We start from the raw sequence: 18,532 nt of genomic DNA, 5'->3' as shown, positions 1-18,532 counted from the left end.
ATCTACTGATGTCCACAGATCACGTTCGGTTTAGGATAGCAAAATGTATATTTTATGGTCAAGGTTCACAACAACATTTAGGCTGTAAGCCTAAACTTCCAGAGGAGAACCTGCTAAAATGTGACCTGCAGTAACACAGGACCGTGATGTCTGGATCGGTTGACAAATGGGCCAACGTCACCAATGATGGCTTGGAAGGGACCCATTTTTGCCGTGTCGTCAGGAGCTTTTTTTTTTTTTACATCTGAAAGTTTCATGGGTTAGAGTTAGGTGACTTAATAAAAAGCTTTTCTGGAGAAAATCTAGACTGAAAATGAGTGACGTAAAGCTCCCAAAACCCAAAACCATATAGAACATTCTAATATGGTCCCTTAAATTCTGAGTGTAGGATGTTTTAGGACCTTAGACGAAACAATACTACACAACTTCTCGTATTTTTAACAATAGACTGAAAGGAGCTTAAAACAATTCAAATCTTTTTGACCCAGGTTTGGACCTCATCAGCGAAGAAACAGATATAAGGAGGATGGGAGGGAGGGGGTTCTTTGGGTGCACGAGGAGATAAGTGTTGACACCATCTGGAAAGGTCAAAGGTCAGATCAGACAACAGGTCCAATTCTGATGACATCAGGGACAGCATACTGTCTGTCCAAATCGACGCCATGTCAGACACGCAGCAGTTTCTGACATACATACACACAAATCCCAAAATATGTATGCCAATGTGGTTGACGGTGCAGTGGTGATAAGAAATGTTATTTATATAACTGCCACAGGGATTGCAACTCATTAGAAATCTGTATTAATATTAATAAATATGTTATGCATTTTTTAATGTATCTTCAGTTTATGATATGAAGAGCACTGTTTTGTCATATCATACTAGCAATGTTCTGTAAAATCCTTTCCATGACAAGTCTTTATGAGCTCATGTGAATCCAGATGGTAATGAACATCCAGCTGTGCAATGCCACTTCTGCAGGCAAGAGGGCAGCAGCCTTCTGTAGCATAATATTTACTAGCACTGTGCATGGAGATTTTTTTGTCTTTAGTTTTGTGAACCAGATTTGATGCTACTACGGTCCCTTAAATTGTTTCACATTTTGTTTGTTGTGAAACCTATTAGAATTTTATGTGATACACTAAACAAAAAAGGGCATCACTCTGATGTGAAAGGAAGATTGTGCATGGTTTTAAAACTGGCTTTATAAATAAAAAAGTGTGGCATTCATTTGTACTCATCCCCCCTGAACCTTTTGCTACAATTACAGCTGTAAGTCTGTGTGTGTCTCTACCAGCTCTGCACATCTAGGGACAGAATTTGGTGTATATCGTTCTTTGCAAAACACAGGAGAGTGTCTGTAAGCAGCAGTTTTTCAAGTCTTGCCATAGATTTTCAATTTGATTTAGGTCGGGACTTTGACTGGACCATTCTAACACATAAACATACTTTGATCTAAACCAGTGTTTCTTAACCCTTGTCCTCAGTACCCACTGTTTTGCATGTTTAAGATGTTTCTCTGCTCCAGCACACCTGATTCAGATGATTGCATGATCTCCTCAGCATGCCATCAAGTGCTGCAGAAGTCTGTTAATCACCCATTCATTCAAGTTAGGTGTGCATCAGCAGGGAAGCACCTAAAACAGGCAGGACAGTAGCCCCCGAGGGACAGGATTAAGAAAGCCTGATCTAAACCATTCCATGGTAATTTTGGCTGTACGTTTGGGGCTACTGTCCTGCTACATGTTGAACCTTCAAGGAATGGCTAGTTTTAAACTTCTTCCATCTTCCCATCATCTCTGACCACCCTCTTTGTCCCTGCTGAAGAAATGCATCCCCACGGCATGAGTCTGCCACCATTATGTGTGGCTGTGCTAAGACTGCATGGTAATGTGCAGTCTTAGTTTTTTATCACACGTAAAGTTTTTCATGTAGGCCAAACAGTTAAATTGTGGTCTCATCTGACCAGAGCACCTTCTTCCTCAGCTTGTGTGCCCTATGTGGCTTGGGGCAAACTGCAAATTGGACGTTTCATGGCTTTGATCCAGCTATGGCATTATTCATGCCATGTTCCCATAAAGCAAAGCTTTGCAGGGTGCATAACTAAGTGCTATACTATCCCGATAACAGATTCCTCAAGCTAAGCTGTGGATCCATTTAGCTCCTCCCGAGTTACCATGGGCCTCTTGGTGGATTCTCTGATTAATGACCTACCTGTTTGTTTAGGTGAAGGTTCATGTCTTAGTAGGGTTGCAGTAGTGCCATACTTGTTCAATGTGATATTCAAAGTTTGTCATGTCATTTAACAACCTTTAATAACCCTAGTTTAAAATGCTCCACAACTTCCCCTCTAACATGTCTGCAGTCCTCCTTGGTCTTCATGATGCTTTTTGTTCTCTAATGATCTTCAACAAACCTCTGAGGCCTTCACACAACAGTCAGATCTATGCTGAGATTAAATTACACATAGGTCGATTCTATTTGCTAATTGAGTAACTTCTGAAGGCAGGTGGGTTCACTGGATTTTATTTATAAGCATCAGAGCAAAGGGGGCTGCATTTTCATGCAATCGTCAGATTTTATTTATTCCTTTTTCTTCCAACTCAAGATAATGCTATACTCCTTGTTGAACTGTCACATAAATCCTTATAAAATATAATGTGACAAAAGGTTGTGAATATTTTTTGCTAAACACTGTACATCCCACAATATAAAACAATTTTCCTCAGTTTTATTGTGTTCAAAAATGATCTTTTTCTCACAAAAACCTGGCAACACAAAGCTGGAGTAGGTGCAACACATTCCCTGAAAGAACACCTTTGTGTTCAGAATGAAAGAGAGCGCGAGTTCATGCAGATAAACACAAGGTGAGATATGTAATTGTGCTATTAAAAGGTTTCCTTAAGACAGATCATCTTGTCCCTGTGATTGTCACACCTCTTAGAATCAGTTTAACTTTACTGGGAAACACTGATGTTAGTGGGACGTGGGCACAGGTCCAATGAGAGCAAAAACTCCTCCTCTGTGCTTATCCCTGTGATCGCTCAATCAGCTCTCCAGAAGGACGAGCGGGGATTAGTCACCGTTTCATAATGTGTGTTAATCTAACAGATTAGCTTGATTAGGTTAGTCTATATTCCTGAATTTGTATGCTGGGTAGTATCAGTCAAACTGATACACAGATTAGTGACATAAAGTGCTTTTAAATGTCTTTGCTTACAAAACTGGACTCAATGATTACAAAGATCCTCCCTACAAACTGTAGACAATAAAATGTTTACGTCAACATTCTAGATAGGCAAATTTACTGGAGTTTCAAAGGATCATATTATTGTTTCATTTGCACCAGAGCAGCAAACTGATGTTGGAAATTTCCATTAATCAGTCAAATCCATTGGCAATTTAATTTTCTTCTTTATGTGTGTGTGTTTCTGCATCCACTGAGACACTGATCCACACAATATTGACATCTTATCTAACTTTGCAGAATATTGATAGAGATAATCTCAGACAAGAGCAATCGATGTTGACATGTTGCTCAAACAGATACAAGGACTTGATTTAAATCTTTCATCTCCACTATGGGGTACAAACTAATCAAATGTTTTATATTTGTGTTAAAAATGTGTATATTTTATTGGAGCAGAGAAACAAAATACAAGTAGATAATAATCTTTGAATTGTGAGCCACCCAATGGTTTGTTTATTATGGGGAAATGTAAAGCACTGTTCTTCCTAATATGATGCAATCAAAGCGAAGAAGGAAACATAGCAAAATTAATCTGATTGATACTAGATTTATCTGAGTCAGGGTAATATTGATGTTTTTGCTGTAATATCGCCTCAAAGACTAGGAGCTCATCACCAAAGACAAATCAAAGCTTGTCAGCAAAAAGTTTTTTATTTCTGTGATTCTAATGAAGGTTTTTTTTTTTTATTGATTAATGAAATAATTTATATTTAAAATGAACAATTTCAATTGTTTTTTGATAAACCGTATTTTTTATTTTGTTTTGTATTGATACCCTTTCACATTGTTTTATTATCTTTTAAGAACACTGTATCCCATTTCCAATCAGAAAATAAACTGTTTGGTTGGATGAAAATAATTTCTAATGGTGAGGTATGAGATGTTTTAGGCTTAACTGTAATCACTCATGTAAGGAAATTAGTACATTCCATTATATATTCAGTTCTTAGGAAATGCTCAAGTATCAATATCTGATCTCTATTTTTTATCTCTGATAAAGCAATTTATTTACCCCTAAATAAGAAAAAAAAACATTGTTTCACTAAATAAACAAAACAAGCCCACAGAAATAAGTTTTGTAGCAAAGGAAAAAGTTAGACCACACTACCTATTTAAAAATAATGTCTCCCATTATAATGGCATTTAGCAAATAGATGTAATGTTGGTAATCCTAACTAATCCTAATCAGGAAATGTTTTGCCTGATTTATTTCTCAGAGAGGGTCAGACAGTGAGAAAAAAAATAGCAGATTTTTTTTTTATACCGCTTTGCCAGTCTGCTGCTTTCCTTTACTGGGTTTACTGGGTGCATGCTGTTACACAGAATAAAGCACTTGTTTGCCAAAACACACACATCCACTAAATACACTTAATTCTCAAAATGCACATCCAGAGTTCAACATAGGTCAGAATTGATTTACATAGACAGATGGAGAGCCATATTAGTGGATATTAGTCTGTGTGACTGAGTGTGTGTGTGTTCTCGTCACTAAATGAGCCCTGCCACACTCACACACATTTTCAGAACACACTCACATTCACACAGACACTGTCTCCCCTGTGGCGCTGTTTGATACAACTAGTTCATGTTACCATGGAGACAATGAGCTTGCTGTACATCATAATGATGGGGTCGTGGCACATTTATAGGTCAAAGGTGATGAGCTGAATGGATTCAGTGTCTCAGTCCATCAATATTACTGACCTAAGGAGAACAACCTGTAGTGTGAGGTCAATTTATGAGCAATCAGCCAGAAAAAGTAATTTACATGTGACAACAGATATAAGTCAAATTTACAATAAAATAAGGAATAGAGCAGAGAAGCATAAAGCTTCTCTGCTCTATTCCTATTCATAAAGCTGCTCTACATGGACACTTGTAACCTGTAACTCTATGCGTTACATTAACGCTCAGCTTGGACTCATGCTTTACTTGCGCTGCCATACTTGCACAATGATCACCTGCACTGTTGTATTGCTCTCGCACCCAATACTGCTCTATATTTACTCTCACTCACTTAAAACTGTGCACATATTTTTATATTATATTGTAGATATGTTTATACTGTTTAATTTGTATTGTATTGCACCGACCACGCCAAAACAAATTCCTTGTATGTCCAAAAACGTACTTGGCAATAAAGCTTTTCTGATTCTGATTCTGATCTAGATCATCAAGCTTTTACTTCTATGACATTAAAATGTTTGTAACCTAACTAATGTTATATATTTTATTTTAGGGTTAGAACATCTAACCAGCTTCCTGTGGAAATGTGTTTAAAAAGTTATAAATATCTATGTTTTAAGTACACTTAGTTAGAACTAATTAAAGGGAACCCAACAAGTTGTTTCTTTTCAGTTTACCACAACACACATCTTTTTCCAGTAGCATTTAGCATGATGTAAATAAAATAACCCCACCAAAACAAGTAATTTCTGACACTGACAACAAGATGGTATCTACTGAAAAAGTAAACCAAAGCAAGAAAGAAAATCCTTGCAATGAGCAGTTCACACAGCAGCAACACATTAAGAAAAAGGGGTTTCATTTCTGTATGTAAGGGCTCAAAAATGTTCCCAGTAAGACACAGATATGCCTTTTATCCTGGAGATTTGTCTAAATTGTATACATAAAGAATTCTCAATGAAAATTCAGCTGTAGATTTGGGTTAAACAGTTTTGCTGAGTGAATACAAAATGTAATTTTCAAATCATGATTTCATTTACAAAGAGAATAAGCTTTCCAAACCAAACTTCACAGACATTTTTAACACCTCACTGGAGACATGTCATGTGCCAGCCTGCTTCAAGTCCTCCACCATCGTCCCTGTTCCCAAGAAGCCAAGGACCACAGGGCTTAATGACTTCAGACCCGTCGCCCTGACCTCTGTGGTGATTAAGTCCTTTGAGCGCCTTGTGCTCTCACACCTAAAAGACATCACCGACCCCCTCCTGGACCCCCTGCAGTTTGTCTACAGAGCCAACAGGTCTGTAGATGATGCAGTCAACCTAGCCCTTCACTTCATCCTCCGGCACCTGGACTCCACAGGAACCTATGCCAGGATCCTGTTTGTGGATTTCAGCTCTGCCTTCAACACCATCGTCCCAGTTCTGCTACAGGAGAAGCTCTCCCAGCTGAGTGTGCCTGACTCCACCTGCAGGTGGATCACTGACTTCCTGTCTGACAGGAAGCAGCGCGTGAGGCTGGGGAAGCACGTCTCTGACTCCCTGACCATCAGCACCATTTCCCCCCAAGGCTGTGTTCTCTCTCCTCTGCTCTTCTCCCTGTACACCAACAGCTGCACCTCCAGTCACCAGTCAGTCAAGCTTCTGAAGTTTGCGGACGACACCACCCTGATTGGACTCATCTCTGATGGTGACAAGTCCGCGTACAGATGGGAGGTGGACCATCTGTTGGACTGGTGCAGCCAGAACAACCTTGAGCTCAACGCTCTAAAGACAGTGGAGATGGTTGTGGACTTCAGGCAGAACCCAGCCCCACCTGCCCCCATCACCCTCTGTGACTCCACAATTGACACTGTGGAATCTTTCCACTTCCTGGGAACCATCATCTCCCAGGATCTCAAGTGGGAGCCAAACATCAGCTCCCTCATCAAGAAACCCCAGCAGAGGATGTTCTTCCTGCGGCAGCTGAAGAAATTCAACCTGCCAAAGACTATGATGGTGCACTTCTACACAGCCATCATTGAGTCCATCCTCACCTCCTCCATCACCATCTGGTACGCCGCTGCTACAGCCAAGGATAAGGGCAGGCTGCAGCGTGTCATTCGGTCTGCTGAGAAGGTGATTGGCTGCAGTCTACTGTCGCTCCAGGAACTGTACACCTCCAGGACCCTGAAGCGGGCAGGGAAGATTCTGGCTGATCCCTCCCACCCTGGTCACAGACTCTTTGAGACTCTCCCCTCTGGCAGGAGGCTGCGGTCCATCCGGACCAAAACCTCACGCCACAAGAACAGTTTTTTCCCATCTGCCACCAGCCTGGTTAACAAAGCCCGGAAACCACCCTGACACTCTCCCTTTCCCCCACACCCCCCCCTTTTTTGCTGACAGGACACCTATAACTGTAACTCTATGCGTTACGTTAACTCCTGCTTTACTTGCACTGCCATACTTGCACAATGATCACCTGCACTGTTGTATTGCTCTTGCATCTTATACTGCTCTACATTTACTCTCACTCACTTAAAACTGTGCACATATATTTATATTATATTGTAGATATGTTTATACTGTTTAATTTGTATTGTATTGCACCGACTACGCCAAAACAAATTCCTTGTATGTCCAAAAACGTACTTGGCAATAAAGCTTTTCTGATTCTGATTCTGATTCTGAAACTGATCCCATGTGAAAAGATAATATTTCTGCTGAACCAAACACATTTTGTGGAAAGCTGAGTTCAGTTTCACCCACCTACACCCAAGCCTGATTACCACAAGCCCAACAAAACCAAGAAGTCCCTTAAACAGAACCTGTCTGACCTTATTGTAACCGATGGAAGCAGAAGATCCTGAAAGAGGATGTCCAGTCATCAGTTGGTGACCCCAAGCTTACGTTTACTTGGGTCATTCAGCAGAACAATGATCCAAAGCCAACTCGGAATGGCTCGAAAAATACAAAATCAAGGCGTAGCCTAGTAAATGCCAGGACATGAAAGACGGACTTAAACAGGTCATTCATGCTCAAACAAAACTCCAGCGGGGCCGTTGTTGCCACTAAGTGTGGAACAAGGTGTTATTAGGTTTAGGAGGCAATTACCCTGTTTTAACATAGGGTCAAATTGTATAGCTTTTTTCCTAAATTTATGAAACTATCGTTTTACATTTTGTAATGTTATATTTACTCAGGTTGTCTTTGTCTGATAATTAAATTTGCTAATCTAAAACATTCAATTATGACAATAAAGCAAAAACAGGACAAATTTAGAAGAGGGCAAATAATTTTCCACAGCCTTGTATGTCCTCTGCAAGGTGCAATTGTAATAGAACGAAACAGCAGTTCATAACTTACTACATCTCGTAAGTAATGAGCATCTTGTGCAGCTGCATCAAACACAGCGATGCTTTGGTTTGTGTGTGTGGTGCAGAGAGAGAGAGAGAGCAGAAAACAGAGATAAATGCTGCTGTCGTGCTGTGCGGTGCGCCCCATCACTTTGATAAATCTCACAGCGAGCTGAAGCCACCTGCTGACAAAACACTAAAATCTGATTGGCTGGAACAGCTCCAGGTTTGGAGGATGCTAATGGTTATGATGTGGACAGCAAATCGCGCACATACACACACACAAGGACACAAGAGGAAATAGGTCACATTCTGACATACTGTATAAAGAATATCCTGTGCATATTGATGCACATTCGCCTCCTGTCTGAATATGTGTATATCATTACCATGGCAATTATTAAGTAGCTCAATTGCTCTTATTTTATTTTATAAAACTATTTTCATACGAATGACTCTTACTGGATGATTTGATTGGAAATAATCCAAGATGCAAAAGTGTTACCTTAAACGTATGGATTTCCCCACAATATACAGTCGACCTCTTGATCTAACAATCAATGGTTCAACAAAAACCTTTTATTCACTTTATTCAACAACACCGTCATACAGACTCTTCATTCCTCTCTGATCTCTGACTTGCTTTGTGGTTTATCTTGTAGGTCACACACTTTCCCACTTGTCTCCCTGTATCTGCTCCCGCTGCGTCTCCTTTGAGCATCACAGCTCCCGTCACCGAGCATTACCAGTGATTTGACTTCAGTCTGATTGCGACTTGATTTGAGAGAAATCTCAGTTGACAAGATAGGGGGCCTGACAGGAGAGAGTGCAACGTTGGCGAAACATCAGAGAGAGCGGCGAGGGGAAGGTGGGGCGGATGGGTGATGAAACGCAGAGTTTTCCTGTCTGACCTTTTGAAGAGCTGGTGGAAAATGGTGGTACGACTTCAAACGAGCCGCATGAAATATACAACACACCCGTTGCCTGGAATCTCCCCACATACAGGTGTGCTTTTCTTCTTTATCAGCTGCATTTTGCTTTCTGCTTTGGATAAGGTTTTGGCAAGCAGAGATGCCAGTGAGAGGCAAGATGTTTTGAGAGACGTTGTTTTTATCACTGCTATATCTCCTGACTTTATAGGAGATAAATCAGATCCAACTCTTCTTCCATTCATCCTTCTTTTAGCTGCCATCTCCCACCGCCATCCTAATCTAAGTTTCACATCATTTTCACTTTCACTATCTGCAATCCCCTAACTGTTGCCATCTTCCCTTTGACTGCTGGGCGGAGGTCCTTTCTCTTGATCTTTCCATCTATCTGTCTGTCTGTGTGTGTGTGTCTCTGTGTGTGTGTGTGTGTGTGTGTGTGTGTGTGTGTGTGTGTGTGTGTGTGTGTGTGTGTGTGTGTGTGTGTGTGTGTGTGTGTGTCATTTTGATGCAGATGAGACAGTGATACATGATTTGCTGCGAGTCTTTCTGTCAGAGGACATCATATCATCAAGCACACACACAGTAGCAGGCAAACACATGCACACTGAGATACACATGGCGTCTGAGGAGATAAGGGAGTCTTTGAAGGTGGAAATTAGTTTTGGCGCCTGGCTGCTCCTGTCTTGCAGGTCATGTGACTAAATCCTCCAGTCACACAACATAAACTGATAAGACAGCTCCTCTGCGAGTGTGTGCTTGCAGTTATGTACGCTTGTGTCTGTGTGTGTGCATCTACCTGAGTGTATGGACTCAGTGTGAGTGCTTATGTATGTTTATGGATTGAATTTATCCACTGTGCATCTCTTGTGGCAGGGCGAGGTAATTGGCGGCAGATAAACAGCGCTTAACACAAACACTCACTTTCTCAAACATACACACACATACATACACTCACACACACACAGTAATCAGAGGGGATTTACAATGTGTAGTTTGGAGCCTAATTGCTCTTCAGGTCCCTGCACAGCACTGCCAAAGCCATTAGTCGCTGCTGTTCTCAGAGAATTCAGTGTGTGTCACCTCAGTGTGTGTGTTTGGTCTCTTGAAAAATGAGTGTGCACGTTGCCTCAGTGTATTTTTGCATGTGTATGTGTGTGCCCTTGTCTGCTTCTAGTGGGTGTAAGCGTGCTTGCCTCTTTTAGTGTTTTTCTCAGGGACTTGGCTTCCTTCCAAGCCTGAAGAGCTAATTGGAATTAGAATAACATTCCTCAAAGGCCGCTCGTTTAGTGCCGGAGCTGAGTGCTAACGATGGAGTGGTGGGTGAGGGAGAGAAGGGAGTTAGCGCCCTAACGATCTGCGCTAACAATGTTTTATTCTGATTTTTAATGAGGCGTAATCACTCAGCTGTATAAGAAGAGCAGCAAAAAAAAAAAACTGAGGAAAAAGTTCAGGCAGGGATGGAGGTAGGTGGGAAGAGGGGAGGTGAGAAGGAAACAGTAATTATCTCCTCTTCGAGCTGTGAATCACGGCCCGTGTTGAGGTCTCTCCCAGGGAAATTAGAGACGCAGACTAACTGCCTTTATTCAGAGCCAGAGCTACCTGACAGCACCATGATAATAAAAGACAGAGGGAATCCAGCTTTAAACAAAAAACACTGCACCTGGCCTATATTTGCCAAGTCTTACATTAGGGTTTAAAATCAAAGCACAAGCCCAAATATGTACAAAATCTTTTAACCTTTAACATTATGTCTTTATCATCCTTTATTCTCAACCCTATTTTGAAGAAGCCTAATCTGAATGCATCAATAATAGGTATTAAATGCTGTTATCAGATCTAAAAGTCTAGCCAGGATCATTGAAAAGGCAGTTTATCATCAAATTTCGTCTTTTTAAGATAATAAAAGAAACAATCTCTCTTTCCAATCAGATTTATGAAGACAACCGTGAAGAATGCACTGCTGAAAGTTTTAAATGACATATGTATTAACAACTGCTTCTAAAGCTTCCTTGATGGTATTACTGGATGTTAGCCCTCTGTTCAACACAGTTGTGCTGGACTAGTTCTGATTATATTTGGAAAATCATTTTATTAGACTATTTTGTGACAATTGGCAGTTTAAAATCTGAGAAAACAAATGTCATCTGTGGTGTTTCTCAAGGCTGCATTCTCAGGCCACTTTTAGTTAGTATGTACAGTATATTCTCTCCCTAGCTCAGGTTAGACAGTACTACAACATCTCTGACCATATGTTGATGGCATATAACTTTATATTTCTGTCTCAGCATATAAACACAGTCCTTTACAGTCCCTGGGTAAGTGTGTCCATAATATCATTACGTAAATGGGTCAGATTCTACTCCAACCTATGCAGAAAAGACATAAGTCATTGTTTTCTTTCCCAAAATTGCAAGGTAATCACTCAACTTGACTCAGTTTGGCTAAAGACATCAAATCATGCAAAAGACCTGTTTTGGTTATGGACAACCATATGAGGTCTATTACTAAATCAACTTACTACTTTCTTTAAAACATTACCAGAAGAAAGGTTTTCCAGTCACAAATGAAAACAGAAAAACTGGTCCATGTTTTTATTTCTAAAGGTTAGAGCTTGACTGGTCTCAATCAGGCAGCAGAAGCTCATCCAACATGCTGCTGGATCATATTACACCAGTCCTTAGATCACCGCTCTGTCTCCCAGTTTGTAAAAGAGTAGATTTAAAAATTTAGAAATACATCTGTGAGGGACTGACTGGTCTTGGGTCTGAATACAATTCAGAGCTGTGTCTCAGACATAAACCACATAGATGCTTTGGATCATCAGGTTAGAGACAAGAACCAGAACCAAAGATGAGGAGCATTAAGTTTCTATGCTCCTCTGCTCTGAAACAAACTCCCTAAAAACGTCAGTTCTAAAGAAACTCGGTCTTTTCAATCAGGACTGAAAATAACAGAAGTTTACTTTAGTTTCTCATAAAGGTCAAAGATTACATTTTGAGTTCCTTTTTAATCATGTCTTAGCTTTGCATTTGTTTTTACTGTGCATTTAATGTCTCTTTTTCATAAGACACTTAAATTATACTAATATTCCTTTAATGTAGTTATTTTCCTTCATGTGATTTTCTTTACCTCTGCTCATTTACTTTCTACATTAACTGTACTAAACAAATGAACTTGCTTGGCTTGTCTCACTGATGCAACATTAATTAATATACCTCAAAGCGCAAATTTGAAGCATATCTGCCAGAACGCAATACTGATATGAATTTATCACTTACACCTTTTTAAGAATGGCAGTGTACAAGTCTGTAGTGGCCTCTCTTCCTCTGAAAAATGTGTTTTATCTCTTTTGGTTTTTTATGGAAACCTTTGAAATGTACAGGGGTTGGACAATGAAACTGAAACACCTGATTTTAGACCACAATAATTTATTAATATGGTGTAGGGCCTCCTTTTGCGGCCAATACAGCGTCAATTCGTCTTGGGAATGACATATACAAGTCCTGCACAGTGGTCAGAGGGATTTTAAGCCATTCTTCTTGCAGGATAGTGGCCAGGTCACTACGTGATACTGATGGAGGAAAACGTTTCCTGAATCGCTCCTTCAAAACACCCCAAAGTGGCTCAATAATATTTAGATCTGGTGACTGTGCAGGCCATGGGAGATGTTCAACTTCACTTTCATGTTCATCAAACCAATCTTTCACCAGTCTTGCTGTGTGTATTGGTGCATTGTCATCCTGATACTCGGCACTGCCTTCAGGATACAATGTTTGAACCATTGGATGCACATGGTCCTCAAGAATGGTTCGGTAGTCCTTGGCAGTGACGCGCCCATCTAGCACAAGTATTGGGCCAAGGGAATGCCATGATATGGCAGCCCAAACCATCACTGATCCACCCCCATGCTTCACTCTGGGCATGCAACAGTCTGGGTGGTACGCTTCTTTGGGGCTTCTCCACACCGTAACTCTCCTGGATGTGGGGAAAACAGTAAAGGTGGACTCATCAGAGAACAATACATGTTTCACATTGTCCACAGCCCAAGATAGGCGCTCCTTGCACCATTGAAACCAACGTTTGGCATTGGCATGAGTGACCAAAGGTTTGGCTATAGCAGCCCGGCCGTGTATATTGACCCTGTGGAGCTCCCGACGGACAGTTCTGCTGGAAACAGGAGAGTTGAGGTGCACATTTAATTCTGCCGTGATTTGGGCAGCCGTGGTTTTATGTTTTTTGGATACAATCCAGGTTAGCACCCGAACATCCCTTTCAGACAGCTTCCTCTTGTATCCACAGTTAATCCTGTTGGATGTGGTTCGTCCTTCTTGGTGGTATGCTGACATTACCCTGGATACCGTGGCTCTTGATACATCACAAAGACTTGCTGTCTTGGTCACAGATGCGCCAGCAAGACGTGCACCAACAATTTGTCCTCTTTTGAACTCTGGTATGTCACCCATAATGTTGTGTGCATTTCAATATTTTGAGCAAAACTGTGCTCTTACCCTGCTAATTGAACCTTCACACTCTGCTCTTACTGGTGCAATGTGCAATCAATGAAGACTGGCTACCAGGCTGGTCCAATTTAGCCATCAAACCTCCCACACTAAAATGACAGGTGTTTCAGTTTCATTGCCCAACCCCTGTATGTTAATTTTTATTCAATCACTTGTGTGTGTCCCCTTTTGTATACTGCATCAATGCAGCGTGGCATGGAGGAAATCAGCCTGTGGGTCTTGTGTCTCTCATCTTCCTCCTGACATTACTCCATCTCTATGAGGTCAGACGAATTTGCTGGTCAATCAAGCACGGTAACACCATGGCCATTGAACCATCTTTTGGTACCTTTGGCAGTGTGGGGCGGTGCCAAATCCCGCTGGAAAATATAATCAGCATCCCCATAAAGCTGTCAGCAGAAGAAAGCATGAAGTGCTCTAAAAAATCTACCATCCTGGTAGAATCCTGCGCTGACAGTGGATTCCAAAAAACTCAATGAACCAACACCAGCTAATAACATCACATGTCATCACTGATTGTGGAAACTTCACACTGGATCTCAAGCAACATGAATTCTGTGCCCCTCCAATCTTCCTCCAGACTCTAGGACTTTCATTTGCAAATGAAATACAAACTTTAATTTCATTTGAAAAGAGCACTTTGGACCACTGTGCAACAATCCAGTTCTTTCTTCTCTGTAGCCCAGGTAAGATACTTCTGACGTTGTCTCTGGTTTGAAGTGGCTTGACACAAGGGATGTGACATTTGTAGCCTATGCTTGTCTGTGCGTAGTGGCTAACTCCAGCCTCAATGCAGTGTTTGTTAACCTCCCCTGAATTCTTGAATGGATATGCTTGACAATTCTCTTAAGGCTGCAGTTGTCCATGTTGCTGGTGTACTTTTTCCTACCACACTTTTTCCTTCCGCTCAACTTTCTATAAATATGCTTGGGTGCAGGTTAACAGCTAGCTTATTTAGTGCTGACCTTTGATGTTTTGCCCTCCTTGTGGAGAGTGTCAGTGACTCTCTTCTGGACATCTGTCAAGTTAGCAGTCTCTGTCCGTGATTTTGAGCAGTAGGCATAATATGGGTATTACATGACATTTATATATTAAAATACTTTTCTTAAATTGGTGTTATGTAATATTCAAATTTTTTTGTAAATCATCATATGTATAAGAAATAAAAGCTTGAAATATTTAACTGAATGTGTAATAAATCTACAGTACTGTGCAAACGTTTTAGGCAGGTGTGAAAAAATGCTGTAAACAAAGCATGTTTTCAGAAATATAAATGATGATTGTTTATTTTTATCAGTTCACAAAATGCTAAGTGAGCGAACCCAAACATACAGCCAAAGGCATTAAGAACGTTCCTCAGTGTAAAGAAGAACAAGAGTTACTGGAAGTGATGGTATGACCCCCACAGAGCCCTGATCTCAACATTATCGAGAGTGTCTGGGATTACATGAAGAGACAGAAGGATGTGAGAAAGCCTCCATCCACAGAAGATCTGTGGTTAGTTCTCCAAGATGTTTGGAACAACCTACCAGCCGAGTTCCTTCAAAAACTGAGTGCAAGTGTAGCTAGAAGAATTAATGCTGTTTTGAAGGCAAAGGGTGGTAGCACCAAATATTGATTTGATTTAGATTTATCTTTTGTTCACTCACTGCATTTTGTTGATTGATAAAAATAAATGATTAACACTTCCATTTCTGAAAGCATTCTTTGTTTACAGCATTTTTTCACATCTGCCTAAAACTTTTGCACAGTACTTTATTCCCACTTCGTGGTAGCAATATACTGTTGGGTGCAAGTGAGAAGAAAAACCTGCTTATTGAAACAATAATTGGTTGAACTAGTTCAATTGTAACCACTTTTTCTAAATATTAAAATATCAAATTCAATTTCCATGTGTACTGAAAAGATGTCCCAGAATAAACATTGTCCTGTGGTTGAATTTCTTGTTATTAACTTAATGAAATTCCCTCCTGATGCAAGAAACTGTATCAGCTCAACATAGCTGGCTAAACCATTAATACTGCTTTGTAACTCAGCGCTCAGAGCTTGTAGTTTGACGTAATGTGCCTTAATTTTACTGTTACTTTGTAAAAAATTCAGGAGCTTTAGATTATGCTGGGACATAAATCTTATAAACCTATAACTATAATAAGTTTGAACACATTATTTGGTTCTATTAATAGTCATAAAAATTTTGTTAGAATGATAGAAAGATTTGACTTTGCAAGGGTGGAAGTCATCATGGATCAAAGATTCAAATCCAGTCCTCAAACGCTGCTGTCCTGCAGGTTGTTGATCTGTTTCTGCTCTAACACAACTAATTAAAATGGTTAAATTATCTTCTCAGCCGCTCATTATGTTCTGTAGGAGCCTGGTGATGGCACATTTACTTAAATCTAGTTCGTTTATGCAAAGAAACATCTGAAACATAATGGACTTTGACCCTCTAAACCTAGATTTGCCCACCACTGACAGAGATCCAACAGCTTGTGACATGGAATAGCTACTGTATTATTATTTACCAAAAACCACATCTGATCCCAGGAGGACAATAGACTGGTTCAACAAAAACCACAGAACCAATATTCTTTGCATGTTTTGCTTCAGGATTCTTTCAAACCCAGCTGTGAAACCCATCAATATACTAAAATAGTTACATTTTTCCACCCAACCCAAGAAAGCAATAATCAATACAACCCACAGGGGGGAAAGGATCTTGAAAAAAAAATGTGAGAGAATCAGAGAAACACTAACAGACAAAGATAAGAGGACAACCAAGGAGAGACAGAGTGACACATGAAGCCAGAGAGATGGTGTGATGGAGTAATATGGCATACAGCAGAGATGGAGTGTGAAACAGATGCTGCTCAGTGGAGAGCGAGAGGCCAATGGAGCTTGTAGAACGCTTAGGAAGGGCAGAGGCTGAATCGATTCACACACAAACACTCACACACACATTAATCTCTACTACATGTGCCTGTGTGTGTGTGTGTGTGTGTGTGTGTGAGGAATAGGCGTGAGGGAGAATGTAAAATGGAGGATGGAGGGCAGGGGGGAGAGACAAGGAGATGGATCAGGAGAGGCTGATTATTGCTGAGCATTGACAGAGTAAAAGCCCTATGGGGGTTTCACAGACACACACACACAAACGCACACACACACACACACACACACACACACACACACACACACACACACACACACACACACACACACACACACACACACACACACAACTAGCCTTTCAAGTAAATGAACACATTCACCCACAAAGTGATGGAGATGGAGCTGCCGGACTGTAATACAGTTAGAGCCCTATTTCAACCAACATCATAAGTGAATGCCTACACCCCTCCCAGCTGATCTCCTCCATCTTTCTCCTAAAAGCTTTTCTGCTGTCGACCACCACACCCCACCTTCCATCAGTATTCTTCATCTTCCCTAAGCAACCTTACCCCTCACACTCCTACCCAAACTTCTAATTTTTCCCTTTTTTTCTGCTTTTTCCTGCCCCTCCTCATCCTCCACCTCCTTGCTTACTTTATCATAGCTTCTCTACACATGAGGGGATGCTCTGGACCCTCGGAGCAGAAAATGGAGCCTAGTGGAGGGAGACTGCAAGAGATAAAGGAGAAAATCACACTGCCAGATGTGTTGCAAACACACACATGTACACACAGACATAAACCTCCCAGCTAACCATAAAAACTGTTACTAGCTAACATCAAACACTACATTAAAGATTACTAAATCCTTCTACTAGCTGTTTTAGATAATATTTTGGGCTACCTTTAATCTTTAATCTCATTGCTATTTATATTTTAAACAACAACAGTTTTAACAGCACTATGAGGTTGCCAAACTTTGCATTTGTGTTCATTAGCTTGTTAGCATCAGCTACTACTTGGTCATTAGATTGTAACTGAATAATAATGCCTCTAACAACCTAAAACCCAGGATATGTTCCTTAGTGATTCTGGCTGATATGACTGCATCATGTGCAGCTATAAATCAGTCTCCAGTTCCATAACATCCCAAAAGTATTTTATTAGTTTGAGATCTGATGGCTCTGGAGGCCATTGGAGAGCTGTGAAATACTTGTCATGTTCAAGGAACCAATTAGAACATTATCTTGCTGGAAGAAGCCATCAAAAGATTGGTTACAGCATGGTCATTTATCACCACACCATTACCACCAGTGTTGGGACCCACAGCCATGGTTACAACGTGAAAGGCCAGTAGAGACTTTCCTGGAACTTTCAAAATAAATTGCATTAACCTACTTCCAGCACAGCCAGGAAACGGAGTAACTGCGGACTTCCTGTGACGTTACGGTCTAAATAAAAGCACCGCTCTTGCTACATCCTGTCTCTTCCACACCAGTGATCATCGGGATAGGGGAGGCAAGCGCGCTAATGTCTCTTTGCTGACAAAAAGACATAAACTCTTCAAACTGGATCCAAGGGTGTCATAAGATCACGCGATCATATACACAAAGTTAAGTACTGATGAATTACTGTTGAAAGAATCTGGTATTCATTCATAAAGGGAGATTAAGGTATAAGCATTGCTTTACTTTCTCTCTGAGGCCTACAGAAGCAAACTGTGTTCCAGAGTTCCCAGTAGAGACGCTGTCTCTACGAAGCAAAGTGGAGCAGTTTCCCAGTCTGAAAGGGCAACAACAGGACCCGCATCCCGTGGTAACGTGCAGTGTGGTCAGCGGACAGAACGGGCCCCCCAGCCACTGCTCCGGAGGTTAGCTTCCAGCTAACACAGAGATTTGTTCACAGAGATTTCTTCAAACTTCGTCGT

This window comes from Girardinichthys multiradiatus, chromosome 12, assembly GCF_021462225.1.
Source record: "Girardinichthys multiradiatus isolate DD_20200921_A chromosome 12, DD_fGirMul_XY1, whole genome shotgun sequence".
NCBI lineage: Eukaryota > Metazoa > Chordata > Actinopteri > Cyprinodontiformes > Goodeidae > Girardinichthys > Girardinichthys multiradiatus.
The sequence above is the reverse complement of the archived record's forward strand: the minus strand, read 5'-3'. Positions refer to the sequence as shown.